We start from the raw sequence: 27,727 nt of genomic DNA, 5'->3' as shown, positions 1-27,727 counted from the left end.
TACACAAAATCACTCCACCTTTTTTTTTATTTATGATCAATCAATAAATCAACAGCATTGTGTCCTTCAAAACAAGTAGTTTGACAGATTTAAAACAAAGACAAGTTCAGTACAGTCACTATGATGATACGAGTCAATGGAACCATCAGGCACAGCGGAGAGACAAACAAAACGACTATAATCTCTGTTACCTATGTTTATACTGGAAGAGTATTGGGTTTCCCATGGGAGTCGAGACCACCTTATCTGAGCTCAAGTCAAGACCAAGACCAGGACAATCCTAGTCCAAGACCAAGTCCTAAGGGATTTGAATCTGAATTGAGATGGAGACCAGCTAACATATGACTGGACAATGTAATATTGTGAATAGTATCATCAACAAAACACATTATTATTATAATTATAGTAATAGTGTTTGAAAGGTAAGAACCTTCTCGTCATCAACTACAGAAAGAGGGGAGTCTCATTCTTATGAAGTATATTTAAATTGTATTCATGTATACATGTTTGGTGATAAATCAGAAGATTCAAGTGATTGGGAGATCTGCACAATGTGTGGCAACATTAATGACATTAAACATCAAATTAAAATTGATTGTTTAAGCAGCTCACAAAGCTGTGGCCTCTTGTTTGAAATTATGCAGAAATATTTTGACTTCTCCAAAACTAGCATGGCTTTTGAAAAACAAATCCTGCTTGGGCATTTAGTTAAGATCTAAATTGCAGATCTTGTGTAAAAGCTTGTAAATAATTAAAACATGAAACCATGTTAATAACCTAGTCAGGGTTGTAATTAAATACATTTCAATTCATTAGTTCAACCTAGAGAGGTAGGTGGATAGGATAGAGAAAAACTGAAAAGGTGATAGGTCACACTTTACAATAAGTACCTGGTATAACCTCATTGTAAAGTTTTACCCTGGTGATTTATCTTGGTTACACTTGTTGTATAAACTCTTTACATTACTGCATCTTCAACTTTTCAGTCTTCTGGACATTGAATTTAACCTGCAGTTTATACAGCACAAATGCAGTTTTCTCCCAGGGGCCACAGGGCTTACCATGTTGTAGATTCTCAGTGCATGTCTTCACATTTAGTTTTCCTTCATTTAGAGATGCGTTGCAAGACACACTGTGTTTCCTCCATTCATCTGCACTTTTGGTAGCTGTTAACATATCAATATTAAGGTTTTAGTCTTCTTAAAACTGTTCTAAACATTGTCCCACCCACCACATGCAAAACATAAATACAACAATTTCGTTTTTTTTCCTTTTTTATTGGGTGGATAAAAATTTAGATTTTGTTCAGGACTTAAACAGTGTTCGAATTGGGTTAAAGTTCATGGAGGTCCCCTAATCCTGGGGGGGGGGATTGGGGGGGTGTTGTCAAAAAAACAAAAAAAATGTTGTACCTTCTTCATAAAGACATTATCCTTCAAGAAAAGACTATGGGCATAAATACCTTAATACATCTCTTATAATCTCTCTTTAAAATAACTGCAATTACAATGATAACCATACATAACCAAAACAACCTATGTTTTCAATGAAACCAAGAAATCCTACTTCCAATCTCTCTTCGAATCCACTGTCAACAACCCCCCCAAACTCTTCTCCACCTTCTCCTCCCTCCTTGCCCCCCTCCCCCTCCTCCTCCCCCATCTCTCACTGCTGATGATTTCACCTCCTTCTTCTCCTCCAAGATTGCAGACATCCTCAGGCTCTTCAATACTCCACCCTCCTCTCCCATCACACCAAAACCTCCCACCGATCAAGCTTCCTTTTCTTCATTCTCACCCCTCTCAGAGGCTGAAGTTTCTGCTCTCCACCTACATCACAACGTCCAACGTGTGCCCTGGACCCTCTCCCTTCTCGTCTCTTCCAAGCAACCGCTCCTGATCTTCTCCCCTTCATTTCCTCCCTCCTCAACTTCTCACTCCTCTCTGGCTATTTCCCCTCTGCATTTAAAAAAGCTGTTGTCATCCCACTGCTCAAGAAACCAACCCTTGATGCCACCTCTCCTCAGAACTACCGCCCTGTATCCCTACTTCCCTTCCTCTCCAAGACTCTCGAGCGGGTGGTCCACCGTCAGCTCTCGGACTTTCTGTCCCAACACTCACTCCTTGATCCTCTGCAATCTGGCTTCCGCACAGCTCACTCCACTGAGACGGCTCTCCTGGCTGTCACTGACTCCCTCAGCTGTGCTCGGGCGGCCTCCCTCTCCTCAGTCCTCATCCTCTTTGACCTCTCCGCAGCATTTGACACCGTTGATCACTCCATCCTCCTCTCCTGCCTCCGTCCTGGGCCCGCTCCTGTTCTCTCTATACACTAACTCCCTGGGCCCCCTCATCGCTTCCCATGGTTTCTCCTACCACTTCTATGCTAATGATGCCCAGATCTTCTTGTCTTTTCCCTCTTCTGACCCTCTCATCCCCTCTCGCATCTCTTCCTGCTTGTCTGCTATCTCCGCCTGGATGCACTCACACCACCTCAAACTCAAACTGCACTCTCCTACTCCCAGCACATCACCACGCTGACACGCACCTGCAGATTCTTCCTGAGCAACATACGCTGGATCCGTCCCTTTCTCACCGACTACTCAACTCAGCTGCTCGTCCAGTCCCTGGTTCTCTCCTGCCTGGACTACTACAACTCCCTCCTGGCCGGCCTGCCTGCAACTACTACCCGCCGCTCCAGCTCATCCAGAACTCTGCGGCTCGTCTGGTATTCTTTCTGCCCCGATTCACACACGCTACTCCACTGCTCCGCTCCCTCCACTGGCTCCCGATAACAGCACACATTCAGTTCAAGACTTTGACCCTCACCTGTCTCGACCACACTGCACCAAGCTACCTTCAGACACTCGTCTCTCCATACATCCCCTCCAGACCACTGCGCTCCTCCAGTGCCAGAAGACTAACTCTGCCTCCTCTCCACTCTCCTTCCTCCAGAGCCGCTCCTTCTCATCCCTGGCCCCTAAATGGTGGAACGACCTTCCCATCAAAGTCAAAACAGCAGAGTCCTTGACCTCATTCCAGCGCTTACTCAAGACACATCTTTTCCGACAGCACTTGTAATATTAGTCCTCTATCCCTGCTAGATAGCACTTCAGCTTATTATGCTTCTCGCGTTCTTGATTGTTTTCCTCCTTGCTCCCTTTCCCGTAGCCCTTGTCTGTGACCCTACATCTTGACAGCACTTAGCTTTCACCGTCCAGGATGTAGGAAGTCACTTACTATACTTGTGTAAATTGTAAATTGGAATTTGTAAAATGTATTTTGAAATGCTGTTTTAGCTAAATTGAATTTGTAATGATTGATGCCTTGTACTTCACTGTATGTCTGCACTTTGTTTGCACTTATGTTGTAAGTCACCCTGGATAAGGGCGTCTGCCAAGAAATAAAAAAAATAATAACAATAATAATAACCATTAACCCTGAACAAAACTCAGTGGTGTTCACAAACTTTTTCTCAGATAGTTTCAACAGCACCCCTTCAGCAGAATTTTCAATTCAATATATAACTAGTTATCATTGTCTAACCTCTGCTAGACCTAGCTGAACAAACATGCAGGCAGGCTAGGCTCTTCTGCTGGAAAACTTCACAACTGGCTTGCTTAGCCCAGGCTACATCATGAACAGTTCGACTGCACGACAATTAAGAACATCTCAGAAAAAGTGTGATTTCAAAAAGAAAGAGAAAGCATCTGGCAGTTAACCCTGTAATTAGCACTTTTAACATTAAAAACTTATGAAACAAAAGAGTTCACTGTGTTCAGGCAGCATTAGGGTTTCTGTATCTTAATATGATCTACATATGTGCAGTCTCTCCTCAGTCCTCATCCTCCTTGACCTCTCCGCAGCACTTGACTATTGCTGTGTTTTATGTAAATTGAATTTGTAATGATTGATGCCTTTTACGTAACTGTACTTTTGCAATTTGTTTTGCACTTGCCAAGAAATAAAAATAATAATAATAAAAAAAAAATAATGCTATTGTTGGATTATACCACAGGAATTCTGTAGTCTACTGCAACATACAAAACTTCATTCAGAACAACAACAGAAAAACTACAATGGAAAATAATAAGACAGATTCCCAAAGGTGCTCAAATATATCCTAAATATGTCAAAATTTGTGTTTTCCATTTAATTTATAATGTAATCTAAAAATGTTCTTTATTAAAGTATTAAAGCAACCGGTCTTGCAACCAAAACATTTGTACATCTGTGTTTCTTTATTATTATTATTATTATTATTATTATTATTATTATTATTATTATTATTATTATTATTTATTGGCAGACGCACTTATCCAGGGCGACTTACAACATAAGTGCAAAACAAAGTGCAAAAATACAGTGAAGTACAAGGAATAAATCATTACAAATTCAATTTAACTAAAACATAGCAATTCAAAATATCAAAAGGAACATTGTGAATTAATTCTAAATATATCAGCCTTTAGTTCTTCATTTTGAACTTGAGAGCTGGTGTGAAGTGCTTTGTACGCACGATGTGTAAAGTCTCACTTGAAATGTAAAATTACACTACAGTGCATAAGAAACGCAGCTGTGATGTCTACATGTTTGTTCAGCTAGGTCTAGCAGAGGTTAGACAATGATAACTAGTTAAATATTGAATTGAAAATGCAAATGCTGGTGAAGGGGCGCTGTTGAAACTACCTGAGAAAAAGTTTGTGAACACCACTGAGTTTTGCTCGGGGTTAATGGTTTCATTGAAAACAGATGGTTATTATTGTAATGATTGTTATTTTAAAGAGAGATTATAAGAGATGCATTAAGGTATCTATGCCCATAGTATTTTCTTGAAGGATAATGTCATTACTAAGAAGATACAACTTTTGTTTTTGTTTGGCAACACCCCCCTAAGCCCCCCCCCCCCAGGGTTAGGGGACCCCTCATGACCTCTAACCCAATTCAAGCACTGTTCACACTTCCGTCTGTAGTTGGTGCTGTTTCTCCTATTAGTGTTAGATTCACTCATTTCCTTTATGTTGTAGTGCTCACAGAGGGTGCTGCGAGGGATCATTCCCACAGATCCAGTGATGGCATTAGATGACGGGTCCAGCAGGGGGCGACAGAGGCACTACCCAAATTCACAGTTCGTCTTGCACATTAAGCAGGGCAGACACCAGAAGCCACAGTAACCTGGGGGGAGACACAGAGATCAGGCTACCAGCACAGCAATGAGTAAAACAGGCCATGACATACGTGTTTTCTTTGACTTCAGAGAGCAAAAACTGCTTTTTGACTGCTTTATCTTGTTCCTACTTCAGATTTTCTACTGGAACGGGGTCTGGAGCTTGAGTTTCTTTACAGAGGGTGTGTTGGGTTTTTAACTAACATTCAGCCTATTTTAGGCTTTTGTGTTAAAGCAGGAAATAAGTGTTCTGTTTTAATCCAAATATCAGTCAAATACATGCCAGCACTGGTTTTGTTTGCATGTGGTTTGTATGTAACCAGAGAGCTTCCCAAAGTGAACTACATTTAAGTTGAGGTTGGAGTTCCACCAGAAGACTGTGAACTGGTTGATAACGTGGTTCATTCTTGCATCGATGCTGGCTTGTAACAAGAGGGCCAGCAGACTGGAGTGCAGAACCCAGGTGTGGAGGAGGGGCGAGACACAAGCGAGGTCAAACCCTAGTGAGGGGTCGATGCCAGCAAACAGGATCAACAAGGGAATATATAAGTCATTGTCACCAAACAGGCAAGAGGTCAGAAAACAGGCTATCAGAACAAGACAGAAGATCCAGGAATCATAAACAGAAGAGAAGGGGATTGATTATTCAATAATCATGTGGAAACAAAAGCGAGGCCATGGAAAAGACATTCATTGTGACTGGGACAAGGGTGACCTCTGATGGTGATCTTGGAGAACTCTTCCTAGGACATGACAGGGCTGTAGTAAGTAATAATTTATTAATATTTCATTAACAACGTGCCTTTTTATTCATGGTAAAAAACAAATCTTTACTTACTCATCTGTATGGTGGTGCCTTGGGGTCCGTCGAGCCTGCTCGGGGGGAGGAGAATGGTTATTGGGTGAGTTGAGCTCTTCCCTCATTAAAAAGGAAGTGGCGTAGTCTGGTTTGGCGTGGTCACCCCTTCGTACCCATAGGTGGTGACACGTTACTGGCTTAAGAAGTACTAAAAATCAAGCATTTTCATTGTACAATTTTGTTTTCTGTCTGTGAACAATGATTGGTAGAAACACTGACTGTTATGAAAGGTTAGCAGACATCGAGATATATTTTATATAATCTTACTGTTATGTCTGTTAATCACTGATAATAGCTGATATTATTTGTATTTGAGTTAAAGAAGACAATCATATTATCACAATGATATTAAAATCAACCCAGGGAAAATGTGTATACTTGTATAAATGACCTAATAAAGGTTTTCTTGTTTTCTCCACCATGACAAGTCTATGATATTGTGCCAGTATTATAAACAGAGTGGGACAGCAGTCTCGTCCTTTCTTTAAACAATACATGTATTTGAATGGGCATAAATATGCACAGGGCCCTACCTGTTTTATATATATTTATATACGTGTGTGTATGTATTTTTATTTTTGTAAATGCCCAAGGTGAGCCTAGATCTTACTGAAGATGCTGGGTGCAGCTGTTTCTGCGTTTTGTCAGTTCAACCCATGGGTTTGGCAACCTTGTGTATCCTTGTTATTTCTTTATATTTCAAGTCACTCCCAAGAGACTTTATCCTTCACAAACTGTATAGAGGTTTATATTACTTTAATAAAATGTCCACTAGTAACTGCACCCATACACTGTCTAAGCTATGAGCTCATACACAACTGCACTGTAGACTCAAATATTTGTATTTACAATAGGATTGAACTGTAATGGTATGGTATGTTGTATTTAGTATTAATAGAGGTCCTGTAATTATGGATCTTTAATAACACATTAAAACATAAGATTAGAAAGTTTACAAATGAGAGGGGGCCCTTTGGCCCATTGTGCTCGTTTAGTGTCCATTAATAATTAAGTGATCCAAGGATCCTATCCAGTCTGATTTTAAATGTTCCCAAATTGTCACTTCAACCACATCGCTGGGGAATTTGTTCCAGATTGTGACGACTCTCTGTGTGAAGAAGTGTCTCCTGTTTTCTGTCTTGAATGCCTTGAAGCCCAATTTCCATTTGTGTTCCCGGGTCCATGTGTCCCTGCAAATCTGGAAATGCTCCTCTGGTTTGATGTGGTCATGCAATTTCGCAAACATAGTCCTGGAAAGCCCAGTTGGGACTACAGAAATAGAAATGGTTGAGATGGCAAACAACTGCTTTCAAACTCAATTTGTCAGGGAACCAACCAGAGTCAGACCGATGAACCAGAAGTATGTGAAGAAAGAAGTTTATTGCTTTACAAGCTTCGAAGAATGCCAATCACAGAGCGGCCTCTATGACAGCAGATTCTTAAAGGCACTTTACACACACACACACACACATATTTATATGATATAGTACATGATGTGACATATTACAGATCTAGTTGCTAGGCAGACATGGAATTTGTCTCATAACACAGAGAGGGTCTAAGGATATTTTTGACAGTTTCTCTTGAGAACCACAGAGAAAAACATCCCCTTGTATGGCACAGACAGTCTGGAAACAGATCTTCCTATTTTTATAGAACGCACGTCGAGTACAGACAACATTAAGTATAGACAAGGACAGGGTGATTAGGTCATTGTTATTCACATAGCACTCTTCATCTTGTTAACTTCCTTAAATGGATTTTTAGAAATTAAAACTAGTTAACCCCTTTTAGCCCTAGCTTCTACAAAACCCTCTTGTCAGAAAAGCGAGCAAATGAGAGCAACAAGCCGAAACAGAAAATCATGAGCTTGGCGCGTCTTTTACAGACTAAACGCAACTCCACAGCTCCATAGCTCCATATGCATTCAAGGGAGGTAATAAAGGTTATTATATGGGCTGGGATGTGACACTAGTCCTGTTGTATGTGATTAGAAATTAAAGAAAAGGAGCCGTGTCCTTGCACTTCTCAGGGTTGCTGGAAAGTGGTCGGGCCAAAGCAGAGGAGACAGGGAAAGGGGTATCAGAGGCTTTCCGAAACAGACAAAAACTACATTGAATAACAATATAATTGTAGATGAGGAGTACTATGATATAAACAACAAATGACAATACAGAGCTTCCGGGAGTATTAGTTAACCAGGACCACCACCCTCCTGTGGTGGTGGAGGAGTCCCGGAGTTTTTGAGCCTCCTTCTCTATATGATCTGCTAAGTCATAAATATTTTCGGAGGAATCAGTGGATGTATGTACAACATTCTTTGCCTATAATAGCACAAGTCCCCCCTTGGGCAGTGAGTAAGTAATCGAGGGCCATGCGATTCTGGAGGGCAACAGTACGTATAGCCACCATTTCGGTAGTGTTATTAGACAGAGCTGCAGCAGTATTATTAGCAACAGATTCCAGTACAGATGAAACCAAGCTAATTTCTTTAGTGTTTCGAGCAACACCAAAATTAGGAAACAAAATCATTAAAAATCTAGTACTTTAAAACATTTCTCATGTAGAGACATGCAGGTGGCTGACAAGGTTGCCTGGGAGTGTGGAAACATTGCGTAAGGCAGGATGTACATATCCCAAATAACAGAAACCTGTGAAATTTGCTCGAAGGACCCAATAGGCTCTGAGGCCACAAATCCAATATGTGCCTTTGGTGGCGGGGACGGATACTTGGAAGGACACCGTGTGTCTATGAGATGTGCTATGTGGGCGGAAGCTATTCTGGAAGGCTATGTGTGACATGTTGTGAGGACCTAGGATGCCAGTGATTGAACAATTTCTAAAGCCTAGCATCCAATTACATAAAGCATTCTGACATATACAGGTTTCAGAGGGGAGAGAGTATGCTAACTTCAGAAAGTACTTCTCCTCTTTGGGGGTGTACAGTCTCCCCGTATTGGGCCTAATTCTGGTTATGCGGACAAGTTGAATTTCTTGTGGTTTTACATCCAGTGGCATTGGTAAGATTGTCTCTAAGTCCACCAAATGCTGTCATGACCCGTGTAAAGCCACACTCAACAGGTTGTGCTATTAATGGGGCACCATTGTCAACCGCTACAGGAAATACATACAAACCCAACATTTTTACACATTTAATGCTTGTCCATATGCTGCAGTGATCTGATGGAAGGAGCTCCATTTGTCCTGTGAACTGTGTCTGTTGTGGAGATCATCTGGGGAAGATGTGCTGTTGGTTTTAGCATGAGACCCCAGCTGTAAGTTGCATCACACGGCCCGTCATGAGCTCATAAGGAGAGAGCTGAGCCTGACATGTCAGGGAGGCACGCAGTGTATAAAGGACAGCGGGACGAGTGACAGTCCAGCCCTTCCCGGTGGAAAGGAGAGGTCAGGCCTACACAGGGCAGGCTTTCTGTAAAAGGGAGTGCGAGTGGCACATTCCACCATGCCACTACTCTGAGGATTGTAAGGGATGTGAAAGCTTCACACCCAGAAGGAGACAGGCGAGTTTCTTGACTGTGCCCGTAAAATGTGTGTCCTGGTCGAGTTGTTGACACCCCAGCGAGGGACAACCTCAGAAGCAAAGATGCGGGCAGCCGAGGTGGCAGAACAGTCAGGGAAGGCAGGCAAAGGAAGTCAGGCGGGAAAAGTGGTCAATGATGACCAGACAGCCATCGGTGAAAATTATTTGGAGTAAAGAAATAGGTCTTTCACACTATTCCCATAGCAATAATACAATACACCGTAGTAGTATGTTTCAATGTGTACCCACTTAAAGTTACTTGGAAACATTACATATTACATATAATTGCAAATTTCAATCATACAGCCAAACAGCAGAATTATTTAACTCCAGTAGTCAATCTATAAAACTATGGAAAGGATAGTTAATGCAATGCCCATAGTCCCTCCAGACTCTGTATCTGTCTGTTGCGCTTTAAAAGAATTTTAAAAGATTTAAAAGAAGTGGACTATTCATGTTTCCTTTTAATCTATTTCCATAATTATTTGGTTTGCACACACAGCAATTCCAATGTATTGACAATGTATTGTCTTCAGGCCTGTCCCCAATTGTTCTTGAAATTATGTTAGTTTCAGCTCTCTGTGCTAAAAGACATTTGTCTCACACACATCAAACTCATCTTTTCCTGCTTCCCAGGCCTGATCAACTTACTCAAACCCTTGTCAACTTACTGAAACTCTCTTCAACTTTGGTCAGCTCTGCAGTCTAACAGCTATTCTTTCTCCTATTCTTGATTTATTACACAAAATGTATTCAGTTTTTTTTTCAATATTTTTTATTCATATTTATACAGATGTCACTCAATGATTCGTTTAGTGAAGTAATATATTTACCTAACAAATATTAGCCAATAGGCCATTGATCTCAATAATGATTCCCATATTCCTAGGAAACTTTCTCCAAATTGTTGCAGTCTCCTCAGATTCATAATGTTTTAATTTGTTTTTACACAATTTTCTTACTTTTGTTTCTGGTTTTCTAAAACCTAATCTAATATATGATTGTTTTATCTTCCTTTCCATTCCTACTTTTCTCCTTTAAAATATTTTTTACTTATTCTATACTTGTAATCTTATACTTCTGTGGTATCTTACCCTTTTCCTACATCACTCATCTTAAAAACAGGGTCTACTTTTATTTCGGGTGTTATAAGTTAGACACCAATAACCAAACATTTTCTGAAAGACTATTTATTCAATGTACATTTTGTATTACTTTAACATTTTTTTTATAATAGAATCATATTCTTTCTTTCTTATTTCTGATGCCTGAGGCACTCTGTATACAGTTAAAGATCCTCATGGTTAGATCCTCATGAATCTGATAAATCTGTTACATTGTTTTCTGAAATCTGTTGTTAGCCTTATTCTGGGCTATGGACAATATTAAAAATACAATACATAGACATTTACCTTATATCGCCTTCAAACTATACATATACATAAACACACAAAGCACATACACATTGATATCCAAAGATAATTCAGATATCTGTGGCATGTTTTATTGACCCTGCAGTGTCTCAAACAGCCCTTATAACTTATTTATTATGGTATTTATTTATTTATTAAGCGTCTTATTATTTAGAATAAAATGTCAAATAATCCCACTTGATTATTTCATTATTTCACTACCTCAGGTTTCTTGATCCATTGTGATCAAGTTCTTCTCTAAATTCGTATTATTCTGACAAAAACGTATGGAAAGTTTGTCGGTTTTATCTTGTGTTTCCTTGACTCCACCAATCCTGGTACTCCAACTGAGACCAGTCTTTCTCCCAACTTCCTTCCAACATTTTCTCCTCTACATTCTGTTTTTTATTTATCAAAAACCCAATAATGCTGGTGTCAGTGTCGCCTACGCCACCCCCAATTAATTTATAGTGAGGAGGGGGACCTCACAACCTCCTTTTCCCCGCACAGGCTTGGCTCGAATCTCGGGCACACACACCAATAGCAGCAAGTGGTTTATAAATAAGCAATTTTATACAACAATGTTGCGCAAATATTTCAAAGGTGCAAGAACTCAAAAAAAGAAGAGCTAACCTAAAAATTAATATATCTATTTTAAAATGCCTTTAATCTAGGGGCAATAAAGAATAAAAATAAGGTAATGGTCAATTGATTATTCTAATAAAAATTATTCATAAGACCAGACCAACTAAATATAACAATAAAACACAACAACCCTAGCCCAAGCTCCAATACCCAAGTCAATTGTTCACTCCAGATTCTCCTCAGTCTTTCCCTGGCCAGGAGACAGTCGCGTACCACTCCGTATTCTGCATTTCCTCCCTCCTGGTATGGTCACGGTCAATATTCTCCACAGGCCACTGGCGAGGGAAACTCGAACTAGGGCTAACTATACGGCGTCCTCATTGTCTTCGCTGCTCCAGCCGCTGCCACCAGAAGGAGATGGGGAGAGTGAGAGAGAAAGCAAGAATCAAAAGCACAGAAAACACCAGGAAGTTATTTTAAATCGGTTCGGCGAGCTGGATGAGAACTAATTTCTCCTTTTTTACCTCCCTTTCTATCTTTCTTTGATCACGTTGTCTCTCCGCACAGGTATTTATTTCCATAGGCCGACAGTCGTCTATCTTCCAAGGGATCCCAAGTTTGCTGGCCCTACACAAGTCTCGATCATACAGGTCACTGTTCAGGAGCACATTATTTTCAGACCAAATAATCAGTCTCTTTCCACAGGGGTGAAGAGAGTTGGGGAGGCATTGGGCAACGAGGACAGGTCCACAGCAGTGACAGCTTCCAACTAAATCAACACATATACTCTTGATAAGTGTATAAATTCACAAAAGAAGTACACTTAGATTCTCCCAGTCGGAAATCTCCAACCATCCGCTGCCAGTAGACCCTGGTACTCTGCTTTACTGTCACTTGCTGCCACTTGCCGTCCTGCTTCAGTCCCACTCCCCCGCCCCTGCGTCTCTCCAGGAAGAAAGAACAATGGAGAACACCCCCATCAATTGTGCCATCAATTAACTAATTAAGGTAATGAAACAAAAACCAAAGGCATTACAAAAGTGATAATAAACACAATAGTGCATCAACATGTAATACTCAAAAGAAAAATAAACAACCCAAAAATACACCAATACAAATCAACCAATGATTAATTAACCCATAATCACCAATAGGAGAGCTCAAGCACCATCTGCAACATCACTCATTGTGACAATTGATCTGAAATATTATATAATTATATATTATTATATATTATTTATATTATAATAAACACAAAATCTACTAAGGTACAGACACCCGTACACAACTCTGGCTAAGGTAAGGAAACCCATAAACAACTCTGGCTAAAGTAAGGAAACCCATACAACTATCTCATTGTGGTCACAGACATCGGTCTACACAACAGAGAAAATTCCAGGGGGACACAACGCAATACCTCTTTTCACATCTGGTTCCCAGTCAAACTCGTTGATATATCTCTATAATACAGAACAGAAACAATCCACAAAATACTGTTACTATAAATATGTGGTGGTAATATAAAAATACTCACCCCTCATGTAAACAGTATTCTGGGAATGTCCCTATTCTAGAGATATCCTGCCAACTACGCCAATTGTTGAATCCAACTTTTATTTGTTTATGGATTTTTCTCAATAAGTCAGACCGATGAAGTACAGTGAGGGAAAAAAGTATTTGATCCCCTGCTGATTTTTTACGTTTGCCCACTGACAAAGAAATGATCAGTCTATAATTTTAATGGTAGGTGTATTTTAACAGTGAGAGACAGAATAACAACAACAAAATCCAGAAAAATGCATTTAAAAAAAGTTATACATTGATTTGCATGTTAATGAGGGAAATAAGTATTTGACCCCTTCGATTTAGTACTTGGTGGCAAAACCCTTGTTGGCAATCAGAGGTCAGATGTTTCTTGTAGTTGGCCACCAGGTTTGCACACATCTCAGGAGGGATTTTGTCCCACTCCTCTTTGCAGATCCTCTCCAAGTCATTAAGGTTTCGAGGCTGACGTTTGGCAACTCGAACCTTCAGCTCCCTCCACAAATTTTCTATGGGATTAAGGTCTGGAGACTGGCTAGGCCACTCCAGGACCTTAATGTGCTTCTTCTTGAGCCACTCCTTTGTTGCCTTGGCTGTGTGTTTTGGGTCATTGTCATGCTGGAATACCCATCCACGACCCATTTTCAATGCCCTGGCTGAGGGAAGGAGGTTCTCACCCAAGATTTGATGGTACATGGCCCCGTCCATCGTCCCTTTGATGCGGTGCAGTTGTCCTGTCCCCTTAGCATAAAAACACCCCCAAAGCATAATGTTTCCACCTCCATGTTTGACGGTGGGGATGGTGTGCTTGGGGTCATTCCTCCTTCTCCAAACACGGCGAGTTGAGTTGATGCCAAAGAGCTTGATTTTGGTCTCATCTGACCACAACACTTTAACCCAGTTCTCCTCTGAATCATTCAGATGTTCATTGGCAAACTTCAGACGGGCCTGTACATGTGCTTTCTTGAACAGGGGGACCTTGCGGGCGCTGCAGGATTTCAGTCCTTCACGGCGTAGTGTGTTACCAATTGTTTTCTTGGTGACTATGGTCCCAGCTGCCTTGAGATCATTAACAAGATCCTCCCGTGTAGTTCTGGGCTGATTCCTCACCGTTCTCATGATCATTGAAACTCCACGAGGTGAGATCTTGCATGGAGCCCCAGACCGAGGGAGACTGACAGTTATTTTGTGTTTCTTCCATTTGTGAATAATTGCACCAACTGTTGTCACCTTCTCACCAAGCTGCTTGGCGATGGTCTTGTAGCCCATTCTAGCCTTGTGTAGGTCTACAATCTTGTCCCTGACATCCTTGGACAGCTCTTTGGTCTTGGCCGTGTTGGAGAGTTTGGAATCTGATCGATTGATTGCTTCTGTGGACAGGTGTCTTTTATACAGGTAACGAGCTGAGATTAGGAGCACTCCCTTTAATATAGTGCTCCTAATCTCAGCTTGTTACCTGAATAAAAGAAACCTGGGAGCCAGAAATCTTGCTGATTGATAGGGGATCAAATACTTATTTCCCTCATTAACATGCAAATCAATTTATAACTTTTTTGAAATGTGTTTTTCTGTTTTTTTGTTGTTGTTATTCTGTCTCTCACTGTTAAAATACACCTACCATTAAAATTATAGACTGATCATTTCTTGTTGTAGATTTTGCTGAAATTGGAATTGCATCTAGATTAAATGGAAATATTGACAGTTTGCAAATCAACAAGAAAGATTCAGAATTCTTAATAATCGCAGTTCTTACCTCAGATTGCCTAAAGCCGTGTCATCTACCCAGCGCCAGTCTCCTGTCTTCTTCAGATCTGTGAGTCCAATCCAACTGTTTGTAGATCTGTGTTGTTTAATAAATGTCTAAATACAAAGAGAAAAACACAACTAGATGTCAAATACACCAATACAAATAAACATGTTTATGTAAAGTATGAATTGCAATTGCTTATCTAGAACTCACTAAATACACAAAATCACTCCACCTTTGCCCAACCCTTGTCTCTCCTCACCCCTCTCTCATTCTCTCTGCTCTTCTTCTGTAGGATATCTGGCCCTGCCTTCACCTCACTCTGCTGCTTCATATTGCCCACTACAGAAGACCCGGTCTGGGCAATTTATTTTGTCATTTTATTCAAGATCAATCAATAAATCAACAGCATTGTGTCCTTCAAAACAAGTAGTTTGGCAAATTACAAAAAAAAAACAAAGACAAGTTCAGTACAGTCACTATGATGATACGAGTCAATGGAACCATCAGGCACAGCGGAGAGACAAACAAAACGACTATAATCTCTGTTACCTATGTTTATACTGGAAGAGTATTGGGTTTCCCATGGGAGTCGAGACCACCTTATCGGAGCTCAAGTCAAGACCAGGACCAGGACAATCCTAGTCCAAGACCAAGTCCGAATCAAGACCAAGTCCTAAGGGATTTGAATCTGAATCGAGATGGAGACCAGCTAACATATGACTGGACAATGTAATATTGTGAATAGTATCATCAACAAAACACATTATTATTATAATTATAGTAATAGTGTTTGAAAGGTAAGAACCTTGTTGTCATCTACTTCAAAAAAAGGGAAAAAAGATTAGGTAGTACCTGCTCCTCTGCAGTCTCTATGATGACAAGGTGTCCTTGCATTGATGAACAGTTATCACGACTGCTGGTCCAGTTCATCTCATCAGTTGAGAAGAAGTAACATCTGTTATGAAATGGCATCCAAGGCTTCCGACAGAAACATCCAGTCATTCCTGCAGATTCAGAGACAGAGAGGTGAATGTCAAGGTAACTCATAGATGTGAATTAGGCAGCTGATCTTGTCTAATTCTCATTCTTATTAAGTATATTTAAATTGTTTTCATGTATAAATATTTGGTGATAAATCATACATAAGTGATTAGAAGATCTGCACAATGTGTGGCAACATTAATGACACTAAACATCAAATTAAAATTGATTGTTTAAGCAGCTCACAAAGCTGTGGCCTGCAGAAATATGCTTTTCATTTAATTAAGCATCTGCAGATCTTCTGTAAAAGATTGTAAATAATTCAAACACAAAATCATGTTAATAACCTAGTCAGGGTCGTAATTAAATACATTTCAATTCATTTGTTAATCTAGAGAGGTAGGTGGAGTGGCGTGAAAAGAGAAAAACTGAAAAGGTGATCGGTCACACTTTACAATAAGTACCCAGTATATCTCATGAATTCTTGAGCAACATACACCGGATCCGTCGCTTCCTCACCAACTACTCGACTCAGCTGCTCGTCCAGTCACTGGTCCTCTCCTGCCTGGACTACTGCAACTCCCTCCTGGCCGGCCTGCCTGCATCTACTACCCGCCGCTCCAGCTCATCCAGAACTCTGCGGCTCGTCTGGTGTCTCTCTGCCCCGATTCACACACGCTACTCCACTGCTCCGCTCCCTCCACTGGCTCCAGATACCGGCCCACATTCAGTTCAAGACTTTGACCCTCACCTACCGCTGTCTCGACCACACTGCACCAAGCTACCTTCAGACACTCGTCTCTCCATACATCCCCTCCAGACCACTGCGCACCTCCAGTGCCAGGCTAACTCTGCCTCCTCTCCACTCTCCTTCCTCCAGAGCCGTTCCTTCTCATCCCTGAACCCTAAGTGGTGGAACGACCTGCCCAACGAAGTCAAAACAGCAGAGTCCTTGACCTCATTCCGGCCCTTAATCGAGACACATCTTTTCCGACAGCACTTGTAATAATAGTCCTTTTATCCCAGCTAGATAGCACTTCACAACATTTTATCATGCTTCTTGCGTTACTAATACTTGTATTATTGATTTCACCCTTACTCACTTTCCGTAGCCCTTAACTGTGACCTTGACAGCACTTAGCTTTTACTTTTCAGGATGTATGACCTCACTTATTGTATTTACTTGTGTAAGTTGTAAAATGTATTATGCTTTGAATTGCTTTGTATTATGTAAATTTGAATTTGTAATGTTTAATGCTTGGTACTGAACTGTATTCTTGCACTTTGTATTGCGCTTATATTTTGTAAGTCGCCCTGAATAAGGGCGTCTGCCAAGAAATAAAAATAATAATAATAATAATAATAATAATAATAATAATAATAATAATAATAATATATGAAGACCACAGGATAAACACATGAATATGTCACACACTTCATCCGAGTTCCTGTGTTAATCACAAGTATAACAGGGTCAGGTTTAGGTTTTAGGGTTAGGGTAAGTGCAGGTTCAAGTGTTCATGATGTATTGATGTTTAAATCCTATAGTATTCATATATTAATGAATGAGTTATACCGGTACCTTCTTGTAAAGTTTTACCACGGTGATATATTTTGGTTACACGTGTTGTATAAACTCTTTACATTACTGCATCTTCACCTTTTTCCCTCCTCTGGATATTACATTTAAACTGCAGTTTATACAGCACAAATGCAGTTTTCTCCCAGGGGCCACAGGGCTTACCATGTTGTAGTTTCTCAGGGCACGTCTTCACATTTTGTTTTTTTTCATCTGGAGATGCGATACAAAACATTCTGGGTTTTCTCCATTTGTCTGCACTTTTGGTAGCTGTTAAAATATCTATATTATATGAAAATGAAAAGGTTTCAGTCTCCATTAAACGGTTCTAAACCTTGACCCACCCACCATATGGAAAATATAAATACACCTTGTTTACTAAGTTTTGTGCCTTTTTTGTTGGGTGGATAACATTTTTTATTTTATCCAGGACTTTTCCTAAAGCAATCAACAGAAACATGGATCCTGGAATGAATATTTACACTAAGCAACAGGTAAAATGCACTGCATGCAGCTCTGCATACTATTGCAGTACATTTTGCAATCTTTCTTACCTTGAATTAGTGAAATATTTGGTTGCAATAGCAGTTTGTCTTTTTCCTTAAGTTGTGAAATCTCTTCCGCATTAGTCTTGTCTTTGTGGCTCCTGTGAACTTAGTTGAAAAACACACATTTGAAACTTGTAACAGTGAATGTAACTACTTACATTTTTCAAAAAGTGTAGTAAGAAGTGTAGTAAGTATTTGTTTAATGATCGATATGTTTTTATGCTATTTTTGGATTATACCACATAAAGTCTCTACTGCATTACACAAAACTTAAATCAGAACAACAACAAGAACAGCAAAGGAAAATAATAAGACAGATTCTCAAAGGTGCTATGTCCTACATGCCTAACAGATATATCTGCATTTGTGTTTTCCTTTTTATACAAAGGAATGTGAAGAACTGCATGTCTTTCCCTGTGTGTCTGTGTAAACAAGGTCACTGTCTCACTGTGCTACGGTACTATGATATAGTTCAACCCTGATACCCAGAGGAACAGAGTCTGATAAGAACCTGTTTTAACCAGCAATTTGGGCTTGAAACCCCCCTTGTATTAAACATTATGTATGTCTTAATTCTCCCGGTCTTCCTGAGCAGTTGTCAGGCAGAAACCAAACTTGCACTCATCACGGGATAGACAGGTGGGCCTGTTATCTTTCTCTCCTGTCTGGTCTGCATATAAGTGCCTGTAGTTTGTAACTTCTCTAAGACTGTTCTTGAGATCGCTTTTTGAACCTCTTCCATGCAGCTGTTTGTAATAAAAACATTTTGATCGGAGGTGTATCTCTCTCTGGATTTCTGCGACTCTTCATAATGTAATCTTAAAATGTTCTTCGTTACAGTACTTAAGTGTTGGGGCAACCATTTCTGCAACCGATTTAGTTTTGAACTTGAGAGCTGTTCATGATTTTTACTGATACTTACTCCATACACCAAGAGCAATAATTATCGCTGCCAATAAACAACACAGGACTGCAAGCGATATTGTCAGATAAGGTCTGGAGGCAGCTTGACCCTCAGCTGTCTTACGGGGAGTATTGTCTGTAAGAGATGTAAAAGTTGTATTTATTAATTGTTCACAATTGATACACATAATCTGAACACACGCACTACAGTACATAAGCAGTCTCACCCCAAACCCAGCAATCTCAGACAGTTATTCTGCTGACAAAGATATTGGTTTAGATAAGACACCATAGGTTATGAGCTTTTCCCTGACTTTTTTTCTAAGATTTTAAATTGATTGATATAAGGAATTAATAAATATGGTTTCAAACAGGATTTTACTGCTCCAGAAAAAGTGTAAAGACAGAAACTAATATAAATATTGCTCTGACTGGTATACCATACTTCTGCAGTTTAAAGGAACTGGATCTCATAACAATTGAAGAGACAAGTTCAAGTCTCTTAAAATCCTGAAAGGCATAGACAGATTGAAACTGATGGATTATTTTGAGAAACTGTGAAACAAGAAATAAGTTCACTACCGGAAATGAAATGCACAAGTTATTAAGGCTTCAGTGAATTCAATATTTGAAGTATCCCACAGACTTAGTTTACCAATCCCGGTCTTCAAGATTCAGAAATGTGTATTTAATCAAATCATCTTACCTGCTGTGTCACCCGGCTTGCGCTCTTTCCCCTTCTTATTGGAAAAATTCACTTTGGCGTACAAGACATCCATTATCTTGCACTGAACTGTGTGTCAACCGCGCTGGAGAAACTTTTTAAAATCAGCTTTGTCTGACAGATTACATTGTTCCCACAATTAACTTGTCTGTTTTGAGGAAGTTCTGTGATGCAGACAATTTCTCTTTGCCACAATTTGTAATGTCAAATTACGGCTTTAAATACTAGACCATTTGAAAAAGTATGCCTACTTTAACTATGAAAACGAAATTAAGCACAAACTAAACGGTTTCCTGATGGTGTTTTATTAGTACTTGTTGTCTCTGATCAGAGAAAAATAAAAACGATAGGTTGCGAATGCGAATGCAAAAAGGCACTGCCCAAGGGGGAGGGGTTTCTGCGCACTGCCATAGGAACCTGATCGAAACTTCACTCTATCAAAGCTGCCATTGGCCCCTGCGCTCGTCACTCAGAACAGGTCCCTTCCCACATCCTGTTCTTTTGCCAGGAGCCAAGACTCCAGCACAACCTTGCAACCCTTGGGCAGTGCTTCCTTTTTCAGATAACCGGGGTTGCATACGCAACCTATTGTTGTCTTTGAAGTCTGAAGAACTGCCCAAGGGGGAGGTTACTGTATAACAAAACTGTCACAAGGGAGGAGGCAGCGAGCTGATAAGGGAGCCTGCCCCGAGGTGTACCACTAGGCGCCTCGGCAACACAACTCCAGACAGCAGCCACAGAGGCACCTTGGGGCCAACTGGGCTGTCCAGGAGCGAGGACCGTAGTCATGCTCTACTGGGGACTGTCTGCAATCAGCATATACAAAGCGGGGCTACAGAGGTCAACTCTTACACCCTCCGCTTACAATAGCAAGGCCGGCTGCTCTACTAGTGCATCTAGGAGCGAGGCCGAATACTTGCACAAAATATGGCGCGGGCAATCAAGCAACTTGTGCACCTTCCACGCATTAATGTGGCAGTGAACCCCTGATCCTGCAGGAGCGGGGCCACAGACCCACTGAATAACACACAGCTGGCTAGTTCCCTGAGTAGCTACAGCTAGACATAACAGTATACACAGCGTGGCAGCAGGAACATTCATGCTGCCTCCGCGCAGCACAGGAAAAACACGTTCACTGAACAGTACAGAGCATCCAGCTCCATTGTGCTGTCATAAAAACTAAACATATCACGGGGTGCAGGAAGTAAATCATGCACCACCACGTGACACAGGAGCAGTTGTCACCTATTAGCGCAGCTAATGCAGGACAACAGCAGGCTCTACCATGACCATCAAACCATAACATTGCGGTGTGCAGGAAAGCGTTCATGCACTCTTTGCATAAAATGGAGCATTGGCCGCTTGCTCCACTAGCCCAGCTAGGAGCGAGGCCACACCAGCTCTACAATGTTCTACAAATGAACAACAATATGTATTGCATGGCAGCAGGACCATTCATGCCACCAGCGCACAGCACAGGAGCATCCAACTCAACTGAATAGTAAAGAGTGTAAGAGCTCCACTGTGCTGATAATGTAGATTTCATACAAACAAACTATATACACCACGTAGGCAACATACCTGTAGGCCACATGACAGACCCTGGGAACACATCGACAGGGCTGTCAGTAAATCCAGGAGCAGCTCGTGTGGGGGCTCGACTGGAAGGTATAGTCCGGTGGAAGGGAAGACACGGTTCAAATAGCTCCCTTGGGATGCACTTAACAAGGGCTGACTGGGAGACGAAAGGCAGGATCCAGAGCCCCAGAGCCCAGAGTCCAACCTGTAGATCCAGGCAAATCACAAGCTGCAGACGCAGAAATGTCTGTGAAGGGGGCGCCTTGAAAAAGGTCCCAAGATGTGGCAACGCCTCGAGTCGAGTTGGCCACCAGATGTTCAGGCACCATGGTCCAGGTGGACTCATAGGCCATGGTAATGATGTCCACGATCCAATGCAAGAAGCGCTGCTTTGAAAGCGCCTGGCCCTGTGTCCACACTCCATAAGACACAAACAGTTGGTCTGAGCGACAAATGTCCTAAGTGCGTTCCAAATAGCACCTGAGGGCCCGCACAGAGCAGAGCGGGTGAAGTCGACTCTCTTGCTCTGAAGCGAAGGGAGGAGGATGAAAAGCCATCAACTCAATAGGCCTGTTGACATGGAATGGAGACAGCACTTTCGGGAGGAACGCAGGGTTAGGCCATAGCGTGACCCTGGAGCCATGGTTTGAGTCCACTTGTCCCCTTATAGGGAAGGGTCATTGCAAATCATTTCAAAGTTATTCTGAGTGATCACCTTTATCCTATGGTGAAACATTTCTTCCCTGATGGGAGTGGTCTCTTCCAGGATGACAGTGCCCCCATCCACAGGGCACGAGGTTTGATGATTATGAAAATTATGTGAATCATATGCTATGATCTATTGTGGCCTGGTGTTGTAGAGTTTGAACAGGGGTGTAACCCCCCGAGGAGGGACCCATTGGCATGGCTTGGGGGCTCTGATAATCAGTGGCTGCTTGTGGTGTTTCAACTCTCTGGCCATCTGGCACTAGGCGCAGGAGTTGCAGCAGGTGACCACACAGCACTCGCCACACATTGTACCCTAGAGGACACCAAAGGAGACAGTCAGCAAAGACCAAGGCGTGTCTATACCAATGTATCCATAACGGTAAAATATCTTCCTAGAAATGTGTCAAAGACAGCGGATAATTTCTCCACTTTGGCACATATTGCACCGAGCTCAGATAACATGTGCTCCTTCCCAAAATACAGCATTGAGATATTGAGACCTTATCTTGTTCAAATTTGAGAGTTTGCATGAGTTAACAACAAGTCCTAGCTTGTTAAATATTTAAAACTGCCACTTAGTCTTCACACTTCCATCTCTAGTTGGTGCTGTTTCTCCTATCAGTGTTAGATTCACTCATTACCTTTATGTTGTGGCGTTCACGGGGGGTGCTGCGCATGGAGAGGGCAATGGGAGGGATCATTCCCACAGATTCAGTGATGGCGTTAGAAAACCACGGGTCCAGCAGGGGGTGACAGGTGACAGAATTCACAGGTCACAGACACCAGAAGCCACAGCAACCTGGGGGGAGACACAGACATCAGGCTACCAGCACAACAAGGAGTAAAACAGGTCATGACATACATGTTTTCTTTGACGCCGGAGAGTGCCATCAAATTACAGAAAACAAGGATGCACACAAAAATAGTTGCACGAACACACAGACAAATAGTTAAAATTGACACTGAACACATGGACTCATACCATAGCAACCAGAACTTTGTGAATCCTGCTCTGAGTTTGCCAACTTTGAGGCACTTTCTGTACGGGTTCATTAACGCCTCATGAGAGAGAGTCTATCCTCCATGCAGCATCTTTCCAGCTCCTCCAGGTTGCATGACTTGCCGTTCTTGTGTTTTTTTGACAGCTTTCTCTTGTTCCTACTACAGATTTTCTATTGGGATGGGGTCTGGAGCTTTACAGAGGGTGTGCCAGGTTTTTAACTAACATATTCAGCATATTTTAGCTTTCTGTGTTAAAACAGGAAATAAGTGTTCTGCCTTAATCCAAATATCAGTCAAAGACATGCCAGCACTGGTTTCGTTTGCATGTGGTTTGTATGTAACCAGAGAGCTTCCCAAAGTGAACTACATGTAAGTTGAGGTTGGAGTTCCACCAGAAGACTGTGAGCTGCTTGAAAACGTGGTTCATTCTTGCATTGATGCTGGCTTGTAACAAGAGGGCCAGCAGACTGGAGTGCAGAACCCAGGTGTGGAGGAGGGGCGAGACACAAGCGAGGTCAAACCCTAGTGAGGGGTCGATGCCAGCAAACAGGATCAACAAGGGAATATATAAGTCATTGTCACCAAACAGGCAAGAGGTCAGAAAACAGGCTATCAGAACAAGGCAGGAGATCCAGGAATCAGAAGAGACGGGGATTGATTATTATTATCATGTGGAAACAAAGGAGGCCAAAGAAAAGACATAGCAAAGCTGGGACAAGGGTGACCTCTGGTGGTGATCTTGGAGAACTCTTCCTAGGACATGACAGGGCTGTAGTAAGTATTCATTCTTGCATAAGGAAACACTATTGTCCCCCAATTTTTTTCCCTTAGATGTGATTATTTATTATTAATATTTAATTTACAATGCCTTTTTATTCATGGTCCGTAAACATAAACACATTCCTTTTCTCCCTGCCGTGACTTTAAAACAGATTCACTTCTTCAGTTACTGGCTTAAGAATTACTAACAATCTCAAGCATTTTCATTGTACAGTTTTGTTTTCAGTCGGTAAACAATGATTGGTAGAAACACACTGACTGTTCTGAAAGGTTAACAGACATTGAGATATATTTTATTTTAGTAAATCGCACTGTTATGTCTGATAATTACTGATAATAGCTGATATTATTTGTATTTGTTTTAAAGAAGACAATCATATTATCACATATTAAAATCAACCAAAGGAAAATGTATATACTTGTATAAACAAACTAATAAAGGTTTTCTTGCGTTCTTCATCATGTCTATGATACTTTGCCAGTATCATAAATAGTGTTCAAAAGTTTTTCTGATGTCACCTCTGGAGGGACAGCAGTCTCGTCCTTTCTTTAAACAAATATATTTATTTGAATGGCCAGAAATACGCACAGGTTATACACCAATCAGCCATAACATTATGACCACCTGCCTAATATTGTGTAGGTCCCCCTTTTGCTGCCAAAACAGCCCTGACCCGCCGAGGCATGGACTCCACTAGACCTCTGAAGGTGTGCTGTGGTATCTGGCACCAAGACGTTAGCAGCAGATCCTTTAAGTCCTGTAAGTTGCGAGGTGGGGCCTCCATGGATCGGATTGTTTGTCCAGCACATCCCACAGATGCTCGATTGGATTGAGATCTGGGGAATTTGGAGGCCAAGTCAACACCTTGAACCCGTGATTCATCAGACCAGGCCACCTTCTTCCATTGCTCTGTGGTCCAGTTCTGATGCTCACGTGCCCATTGTAGGCACTTTCGGCAGTGGACAGGGGTCAGCATGGGCACCCTGACTGGTCTGCGGCTACGCAGCCCCATACGCAACAAACTGCGATGCACTGTGTGTTCTGACACCTTTCTCTCAGAACCAGCATTCACTTTTTCAGCAATTTGAGCTACAGTAGCTCGTCAGTTGGATCGGACCACACGGGCCAGCCTTCGCTCCCCACGTGCATCAATGAGCCTTGGCCGCCCATGACCCTGTCGCCGGTTCACCGCTTTTCCTTCCTTGGACCACTTTTGATAGGTACTGACCACTGCAGACCGGGAACACCCCACAAGAGCTGCAATTTGGCCCTTGACATCATAATTTGGCCCTTGTCAAAGTTCCTCAGATCCTTATGCTTGCCCATTTTTCCTGCTTGTAACACATTAACTCTGAGAACAAAATATTCACTTGCTGCCTAATATATCCCACCCACTGACAGGTGCCATGATAATAAGATTATCAGTGTTTTTCACTTCACCTGTCAGTTGTCATAATGTTATGGCTGATCGGTGTATATGTGTTTGTATGTGTATGTGAAGAGCCGTTATTAATGTTTTACATTACCTGTATTATGTTTTATATTAATAATAATATGCAGACCAAGCAAAGTAAATGTATTAAGCTAGCAACAACCACTTTGCAAGTTGTTCAGGGCATACCCTCTAGACATTCCTGTCAATAATAAAAGGATCAAATTGCAGAGAGAGAGAGGGCCCACAGCTGTTTGTTAAAAGTCTGTTTGTGGACATAATTTGCTTCCCCAGGTTGGCAGGAACTGTCTTTGTTAATGATTGATTGACAGTTGTTAAAATAAGATCCGTGAGATCAGACCTTTCCCAGTATCTGACCTCAAGATAACACTCTGGGAAACCAGTGACTGTCCCTGCCCACAGACCCACATATCATGCAATGTATAAAAGCCGTTCACTCCTGTTATTCAGTGAGAGTCTCTGTTGGAGAGCTTCCATGTTAGGCCTTCCAGGCCTGGCATGTTAAATAAATACATGTTATCATCTGTGCATCAAGACTGGATTCTTCACTTGACATCACGAACAGGATCTGAACTTGCCTCCACTCCCGGTACCAAAATGGGTGAGTATTTTTTTTCTGCCACCCTGTATATTTAGATTTGTTCTCGGGATTTTTCGAGGCTCTCAGAGTGTAATTTAAAATTGAACCTATGAAGGAGATTTACAGCTGATAAATGGTAAATGTGTGACTGTACAGTTTGTTTGTTGTGTGTTTTGTGTTATTGACTGCACAGCGGAGGTTCTAAGGAGAACTCCAGGTTAGACAGATCTGCGGAGAGAGATACCAAGGCAACTGAGCGGCATTGCAACACCTACTAAGCACTATGTTATGCAAGGAAATCCTTGTATGCTAAGGCGCTGGGGAGTTTGTTCAGATTGTGATGACTCTCTGTGTGAAGAAGTGTCTCCTGTTTTCCGTTTTGAATGCCTTGAAGCCCAACAATATAGCCCCATCGTTGGCAAAGATAGGATTGGCATAATGGCATTATAATAAGTGTCTATATGTGAATTCCTACAAGAGAAGTTTAAAAATGTTAAACTTAAAATGGTAAAGACAGAGTGGGATCCTGACGGGACTCCCAGGTAAAAACAAGATAAAAAAACTAGTTTCTGTAATTCTTTGTCTGAATAATAAGAATTTAGAGAAGAAATTGATCATAATGGATCAAGAAAACACCAAAGTAGTGAAATAATTTAAAGATTATTTTACATTTTATTTTAAATAATAATAAATAAATAAATGCTAAGGGCTGTTTGAGACACTGCAGGGTCAACAAAACACGCCACTAATCTAATATCTGAATTATCTTAGGATTTCAATCTGTATGTGCTTTGTGTGTTTATGTATATATATATATATATATATATATATATATATAAACATAATAGTCTGAAGGTTATGTAAGGTAAATGTCTTTTGTATTTTTAATATTGTGCATAGTCCAGAATAAGACTGATAAGTGTAAGAGAATTTGGAATGCTTGGTTTTTCAGTCAATCTAAATAAATAGTTTAACTGAAAACCCATAGGTCAATTGGTTTCTCTTTTAAGATTATTTTTAGAGGGAAGATGCGGTCAAGTCACAGATGTGCAATAATCATTTATTTTGACAAAAATAGGAAACTAATATCATTCAATTATATTACTGAAAATAAGTAATATTAAGCTTCTGCTGGATTACAGTAAGAAACAGATAATACCCATTTTCTTCTTTCTCCTCACAGTACAGCTTATAGGCCAGTCTGGTCAGGCAGGAAGCGGTGTGTCTCTCTCTGTCTCTCCTCTCCAGCTCTGTCTTGTGTCTCGTTGCAGGATGAAGAAGTTAAGAGAACTCAAATTCTCTTTGTTTTCCCTTTTATAAGGTTTCCTTCCAACCAATAGCATTTTGCCACCACCATGACTTGGGTGACTTATGCTACAGTAATTTAGAAGTGGGGGTCATTTCGAATTTGGCTAGGAGCCAATCAGAGGACAGGTCCCTTTTGGTCTCTGGTCATAAAGATAGGGTTACCAGGGCTACCAGGGGCTACCAGGTGAAAGGGAGGAGGTCTGTTTCCTCTACCAAACCAGATGGTATAGAATTTCCCATAGAAAAATACATTCTAACAAATAATATCTTACATAAGGGAAGTAACCAATAATTTCAGAATTATATTTACAATTACGCAGTTATTGATGTTTTAACAACAGATTAATGAGGATTTAGACATTTAACTGTATACAGAGTGCATAAAGCATCAGAAATAAGAAATGAATAATGCATTCTATTATAAGAATAATACAAAATATACACTAAATACATAGATTAATAATAATAATAAAGTAAATAAATAGTAATGGTGTCCTCTAAGACTCAGAAGGACAAGAATTTGTTTGTTAAAAAATCATATTATGGACAAATTCTGTAAAGTCAAATTAAAGGAAAACTAAAGGCTGGAATCCACAGGAGCAACACTCTGGTGCAGCCTGATGTAAAATCCATAGCAGGGGAATGTAAACAGTATAGTGACATATTATAGTCTTATTTTAGAAAATATTTGGTTATTGGTGCATAGCATAAAATACCTGAAATAAAAGTT

General features: G+C 40.9%; 1 long non-coding RNA gene across 1 annotated transcript in view; it reads right to left on the bottom strand.

Moving 5' to 3' along the window:
• LOC136768564 (uncharacterized) overlaps positions 1 to 18,996 on the bottom strand; it is a 19,932-nt gene extending 936 nt beyond the window's left edge. Inside the window, exons 1-4 of the long non-coding RNA XR_010821992.1 lie at positions 18,883 to 18,996; positions 17,967 to 18,065; positions 17,578 to 17,694; positions 15,705 to 15,856 (exon numbers count right to left, since the gene is read on the bottom strand). This is a non-coding gene — a long non-coding RNA (uncharacterized LOC136768564). The remainder of the gene's footprint in view (positions 1 to 15,704; positions 15,857 to 17,577; positions 17,695 to 17,966; positions 18,066 to 18,882) is intronic.
• Between the last annotated feature and the right edge of the window lie 8,731 nt (positions 18,997 to 27,727).

This window comes from Amia ocellicauda, chromosome 14 (genome assembly GCF_036373705.1).
Source record: "Amia ocellicauda isolate fAmiCal2 chromosome 14, fAmiCal2.hap1, whole genome shotgun sequence".
Classification (NCBI taxonomy): Eukaryota; Metazoa; Chordata; class Actinopteri; order Amiiformes; family Amiidae; genus Amia; species Amia ocellicauda.
This window is presented reverse-complemented; position numbering and strand designations above follow the sequence as displayed.